Source organism: Mauremys mutica, chromosome 25 (genome assembly GCF_020497125.1).
Source record: "Mauremys mutica isolate MM-2020 ecotype Southern chromosome 25, ASM2049712v1, whole genome shotgun sequence".
Taxonomy (NCBI): Eukaryota; Metazoa; Chordata; order Testudines; family Geoemydidae; genus Mauremys; species Mauremys mutica.
This window is the reverse complement of record NC_059096.1, coordinates 16,039,736-16,047,076: the sequence shown is the minus strand read 5'-3', so window position 1 is coordinate 16,047,076 and position 7,341 is coordinate 16,039,736.

The following is a 7,341-nucleotide window of genomic DNA, read 5'->3' as shown; positions in this document are numbered from 1 at the left end:
AGGTCATCTAGTCCAACCCCCTGCTCAAAGCAGGACCAAACCCAACTAAATCATCCCAGCCAGGGCTTTGTCAAGCCTGACCTTAAAAACCTCTAAGGAAGGAGATTCCACTACCTTCCTAGGTAGCCCATTCCAGTTCTTCACCACCCTACTAGTGAAAAAGTTTTTCCTAATATCCAACCTAAACCTCCCCCTCTGCAACTTGAGACCATTACTCCTTGTTCTGTCATCTGCTACCACTGAGAACAGTCTAGATCCATCCTCTTTGGAACCCCCTTTCAGGTAGTTGAAAGCAGCTATCAAATCCCCCCTCATTCTTCTCTTCTGCAGACTAAACAATCCCAGTTCCCTCAGCCTCTCCTCATAAGTCATGTGCTCCAGTCCCCTAATCATTTTTGTTGCCCTCCGCTGGACTCTCTCCAATTTGTCCACATCCTTCTTGTAGTGTGGGGCCCAGAACTGGACACAGTACTCCAAATGAGGCCTCACCAGTGCTGAGTAGAGGGGAATGATCACATCCCTCGATCTGCTGGAAATGCCCCTACTTATACAACCCAAAATGCCATTAGCCTTCTTGGCAACAAGGGCACACTGTTGACTCATATTCAGCTTTTCGTCCACCGTAACCCCTAGGTCCTTTTCTGCAGAACTGCTGCCCAGCCATTCGGTCCCTAGTCTGTAGCAGTGCATGGGATTCTTCCGTCCTAAGTGCAGGACTCTGCACTTGTCCTTGTTGAACCTCATCATATTTCTTTTGGCCCAATCCTCTAATTTGTCTAGGTCCCTCTGTATCCTATCCCTACCCTCCAGCGTATCAACCACTCCTCCCAGTTTAGTGTCATCTGCAAACTTGCTAAGGGTGCAGTCCACACCATCCTCCAGATCGTTAATGAAGATATTGAACAAAACTGGCCCCAGCACTAACCCTTGGGGCACTCCACTTGATACCGGCTGCCAACTAGACATGGAACCATTGATCACTACCCGTTGAGCCCGACCAGCTAGCCAGTTTTCTATCCACCTTACCGTCCATTCATCCAGCCCAGACTTCTTTAACTTGCTGGCAAGAATACTGTGGGAGACTGTATCAAAAGCTTTGCTAAAGTCCAGAAATAGTACATCCACTGCTTTCCCCTCATCCACAGAGCCGGTTATCTCGTCATAGAAGGCAATTAGGTTAGTCAGGCATGACTTGCCCTTGGTGAATCCACGCTGACTGTTCCTGATCACTTTCCCCTCCTTTAAGTGGTTCAGGATTGATTCCTTGAGGACCTGTTCCATGATTTTTCCAGGGACTGAGGTGAGACTGACTGGCCTGTAGTTCCCTGGATCTTCCTTCTTCCCTTTTTTAAAGATGGGCTCTACATTAGCCTTTTTCCAGTCATCTGGGACCTTCCCCGATCGCCATGATTTTTCAAAGATAATGGCCAATGGCTCTGCAATCTCATCGGCCAGTTCCTTTAGCACCCTCGGATGCAGCGCATCCGGCCCCATGGACTTGTGCTCGTCCAGCTTTCCTAAATAGCCCCGAACTACTTCTTTCTCCACAGAGAGCTGGTCACCTCCTCCCCATACCGTGCTGCAGAGTGCAGCTGTCTGGGAGCTGACCTCGTCTGTGAAGACAGAGGCAAAAAAAGCATTGAGTACACTAGCTTTCTCCACATCCTCTGTCACTAGGTTCCCTCCCTCATTCAGCAAGGGGCCCACACTTTCCTTGACTTTCTTCCTGTTGCTAACATACCTAAAGAAACCCTTCTTTTTACTCCTAACATCTCCAGCTAGCTGCAACTCCAAGTGTGATTTGGCCTTCCTGATTTCACACCTGCATGCCTGAACAATACTTTTATACTCCTCCCTGGTTATTTGTCCAATCTTCCACTTCTTGTAAGCTGTTTTTTTGTGTTTAAGACAGTAATGGAGGAGAACAGTCAGGAACAGGTGACTCATGATTCGGTGTCTCACCAGGAGGGGTGAAGTCAGACCCCTCAACTGCAGATGGGTCCTGAAGACTGGCATGACCTGGCAACAGCTGATCTACATGTCGCCGCCAGGTAAGATTCTCTGCAGTCCGGACTGTATAGGAAACAGGTCCTGTTTGAGTGATGACTGTGGCCGGGACCCATTTAGCTCTGGAAGTATAATTCCGAGCCAAAACTGGCTGCCCTGGGCTAAAGGTTCGGTCTTTTGCTCTGGGTGCCCGTCTGATTACTTGATATTGCTGCTGATGTTGCACAGTTTGTCTGGGTTCAGAAGGTTTCAGCAGATCAAAGCAAGTGCGCAGCTGTCGTCCCATCATTAGAAAGGCTGGGGAAGCCTGGGTCGTAGCATGAGGTGTGTTTCTATAGGAAAGTAAGAAGGTATCCAGACGCTTTTGAATGGAGTGTTGTCCCTTTGCTGATTTCAAAGCGTTTTTCATTGTCTGCACAAATCTTTCAGCTAATCCGTTGGTGGACGGATGATATGGTGCTGACGTGATGTGGTGTATCCCATTTGCCTTCATAAAATTTTGAAACTCCTGAGAGACGAACTGCGGTCCGTTGTCGCTCACAAGTTGTTCTGGCAGACCAAAACGGCTAAAGAGTCCTCATAGTTTTTGGATAGTACTCTCTGCAGTAGTGGACTGCATTATAGAGACTTCTGGCCATTTAGAATGGGCATCTACTGCCACCAAGAACATGCTTCCTTCAAGGGGGCCAGCAAAGTCAACGTGAATACGTTGCCACGGGTTTTCAGGCCAGTCCCATGGGTGTAGGGGTGCCCACTGGGGTGCATTTCTTACACCCTGACATGACATACAAGCTTTTGCCTTCTCTTCAATAGCACTGTCCAGTCCAGGCCACCAAAAATAGCTTCGTGCAATTTCCTTCATGCGCACTATTCCACAGTGACTGGAATGTAGCTGTTCTAACATCTGTGATCTCAGGGGTGGTGGAATAATGACACGCCTCCCCCACAACAAACAACCAGATTGGACCGATAACTCCGTCCGCCTGGACATGTAGGGAACAAGGTCGGGTGAGACCGGAGAGGTTTGTCGAGGTTTTCCATGCATCACCAGTTCCATAACTTGGGATAATACTGGGTCAACGCGGGTTGCCTTCTTTATCTGAGTAGCAGTGATGGGTGTATTCTCTACCTGTTCAAAGTAGAAGATTTCCTTTTGGGCACTATCTTGATGTTTGACCGGTAAAGGCAACCTTGAGAGGCCATCTGCATTGCCGTGCAGAGTGGATTTCCGATATTTGATTTCATATGTGTGTGCAGAAAGTATCAATGCCCAATGTTGCATACGACTAGCAGCTAATGGGGGAATGCCTGTGTAGGGTCCAAAAATTGATGTCAGAGGTCGATGGTCTGTAAGAAGAGTAAACTTTCGCCCAAACAGGTACTGATGAAACTTCCTAATTCCAAAAACAATTCCTAATGCCTCACGTTCGATTTGGGCGTAGTTAGTTTCTGCTTTGCTTAGAGTGCGTGAAGCAAAAGCAATAGGTCTTTCTTCTCCCAAAGGCATAATGTGTGACACGACCTCGCCCACTCCATAAGGGGAAGCATCGCAGGCCAATTGCAGGGGTAAGGATGGATCAAAGTGCGTTAGAACTTCAGAATTTAACAATGCATCCTTAGCTTTGTTAAATGCAACATCACAGGCTTCAGTCCACTTCTAGGCCTTGTTCTGCCCAAGGAGCTCATGAAGTGGTTTTAGCAGTGTGGCTAACTGTGAGATGAACTTTCCATAATAGTTCAGTAGTCCTAGAAATGAGCGTAGCTGGCTTACATTTCGAGGTGGGGGAGCCTCCACAATAGCTTTAACTTTTGCAGGGGCCTTATGAAGACCTGCAGAATCGATGATGTGTCCCAAATATTCAACAGAGGGCTTGAAGAATTCACACTTGTCTTTGCGAACTCGTAGGCCATACTCTTCCAGTCTTTGTAGGGTAGCCTCTAAATTCTTTAAGTGATCCTCTTCATTTCTTCCAGTGACCAGGATATCATCCAGATAGCACTGAACTCCTGACAAGCCACACAAGATCTGGTCCATAGCCCTCTGGAACAGGGCGGGAGCCGATGTGATTCCGAAGGGTAGGCGACAGTATCGATAAAGCCCCTTATGAGTCACAATAGTCAACAGCTCTTGGGACTTTTCATCGACGTGCATCTGTAAATATGCTTGACTCAGATCAATCTTACTGAACTTTTGTCCCCCAGCCAGGCCTGCGAAGAGGTCATCGATGCGGGGAAGCGGGTATTGCTCTGCACACAACACTGGGTTGACAGTGACTTTAAAATCACCGCAAATCCGGAGAGAGCCATCTTTCTTCACTATTGGAACGATAGGAGTGGCCCATGAGCTATGGGTAACTGGTATTAGGACTCCATTGGTGACCAGGCGCTCCAGGTCTGCTTCAACTTTTGGCCTGATGGCATATGGCACAGTTCGGGCTTTCAGATATTTTGGTGGACTGCCAGGTTTAATGTTCAATGTCACAGTGATTCCCTTCATACTTCCCAAATCATCTCCAAAAACAGCAGCATGTTTCCTTAGTATAGGGGTTAGACTGGTTTCTTCTTTAGTCATCCGGTGCACTTCTGCCCAGTTCAGCTGAATCTTCCCAAGCCAAGACCTACCCATTAAGGCTGGGTAATCACCTCTCACCACAAACAGTGGCAATTTAGCCGCCTGTCCATTGAGCTCCACCTTAACATCAATAGTGCCCAACATGGGCACAGCTTCACCTGTATACGTCTTCAGAACAGTTTTTGTTGCCTTAAGCGGAAGATGCTGTAGCTTTTCCTTATACACAGTCTCAGGAACCAGCGAGACAGCTGCACCGGTGTCTAGTTCCATGCGTATAGGTTTGCCCTCCAATAAGGGGGTTACCCAGTATTCATGTGAGCCCGCTGCCAAAGACAAAACATGCAGTGGCACTTCCTCTTGTGAGGAGGTGTCACCTTGATCATCCTGGGTCTGCTCTAGGGTATGCAAGGTTCCTCTTTTTGTCGGCCAGACCACAGGCCTCTTTTTCTTTTGTTTACAGGCATACTCAATGTGTCCCTTTTTGCCACAGTGTCGACACACCAGGTCCTTACACCAGCATTCTGATGCCTGGTGACCCAGCTTACCACAGCGGTAACATTCTTGACTCTGCACCGTTTTGTGGGTCAGTTCTTGTGACACTTTTTGCACCCTAGGGGATGCCCCGATGTATTGTGCCTCCCTTGTAGCCAGTTCCATGGAGATAGCAATATCAACAGCCTTCTGTAAGGTAAGCTGAGCCTCTGTCAGTAGGCGCTTCCGTATAGCTTCACTGCAGAGGCCACACACTAACATGTCACGCAGGGCATCATTTAACATCTCTTTAAATTCACAGTGTTCTGCTAGCTTTTTTAAAATGGCTACAAATTGTACAACTGTTTCATCTTCCTTTTGGTCTCTTTTGTGGAACCTATATCTTTCAGCAATTACCAGTGGTTTTGGGGAGAAATGAGACCCCAGGATTTCCACAATGTCACTGTAAGATTTAGTCTCAGGCTTAACAGGGTGTAGTAAGCTGCGTAGCAGAGAGTAGGTTTTAGCCCCTACAACAGTTAAGAATATTGGCACCTTCTTCGCTTCTGTAATGTCATTTGCAATACCAAAAAGCTCAAAACGCTCAGTATACACATGCCACTGCTCTGTATTCTCATCAAAAGGCTCCAGGGGCCTGGTCAGAGTAGCCATGATTTTTAGTTTCACTTTCACAGTCAGTGCAAACAAGCAGCTTTTTTTCTTTGTTTGGTCTTTACCTTGACTTCTACTTCCTTCTGTTACTGGAGCAGCACCAGGATCCCATCCTCATCGCCAGAGTTGTGTCCTAGGGGCAGCCGGTGTAGGAAGCAATCACTTGTGGCCAGAGAGCAGACAGCTAACCAAAACCTCCATTTTATTTACAGAAACAGAGAGCTCACTCAGCCGGTTGAAACCGGCTGAGCTATCCCTTAATAGTCTAACTCAGTTGCCATAGTAACAAAACCCATGACAACCAAATACACAACAAAGACGAGCAAGGATTTCACTATTAAGCCAAGCTGGTCGTCTGCCATATTTACTTTTCTTCCTACACATCGGGATGGTTTGTTCCTGCAACCTCAATAAGGTTTCTTTGAAATACAGCCAGCTTTCCTCGACTCCTTTCCCCGTCATGTTATTCTCCCAGGGGACCTTGCCCATCAGTTCCCTGAGGGAGTCGAAGTCTGCTTTTCTGAAGTCCAGGGTCTCAGTTCTACTGCTTTCCCTTTTTCCTTGTGTCAGGATCCTGAACTCGACCATCTCATGGTCACTGCCTCCCAGGTTCCCATCCACTATTGCTTCCTCTACTATTTCGTCCCTGTTTGTGAGCAGCAGGTCAAGAAGAGCTTTTCCCCTAGTTGGTTCCTCCAGCACTTGCACCAGGAAATTGTCCCCTACACTTTCCAGAAACTTCCTGGATTGTCTGTGCACTGCTGTATTGCTCTCCCAGCAGATATCAGGGTGATTAAAGTCACCCATGAGAACCAGGGCCTGTGATCTAGCAACTTCTGTTAGTTGCTGGAAGAAAGCCTCGTCCACCTCATCCCCCTGGTCCGGTGGTCTGAAGCAGACTCCCACCATGACATTACCCTTGTTGTTCATACTTCTAAATTTAATCCAGAGACTCTCAGGTTTTTCTGCAGTTTCATACTGGAGCTCTGAGCAGTCATACTGCTCTCTTACGTACAACGCAACTCCCCCACCTTTTCTGCCCTGCCTGTCCTTCCTGAACAGTTTATATCCATCCATGACAGTATTCCAATCATGTGAGTTATCCCACCAAGTCTCTGTTATTCCAATTACATCATAATTCCCTGACTGTGCCAGGACTTCTAGTTCTCCCTGCTTGTTCCCCAGGCTTCTTGCATTTGTGTATAGGCACTTAAGATAACCCGCTGATTGTCCCGCTTCTCGGTCTGAGACAGGAGTCCTCCCCTCTTGCAGTCTCCTGCTTGTGCTTCCTCCCGGTATCCCACTTCCCCACTTACCTCGGGGCTTTGGTCTCCTTCCCCCGGTGAACCTAGTTTAAAGCCCTCCTCACTAGGTTAGCCAGCCTGCTTGCAAAGATGCTCTTCCCTCTCTTCGTGAGGTGGAGCCCGTCTCTGCCTAGCACTCCTTCTTCTTGGAAGACCATCCCATTGTCAAAGAATCCAAACCCTTCTCTCCGACACCATCTGCGTAGCCATTCGTTGATTTCAATACAGAGATTCGAAGGTGACTTTTAGTGTTTGGATTAGGAGTTTCCTGCTACGCTAACCATGAAGCATCTGCTCAGTATTGTGGCTCTTTGT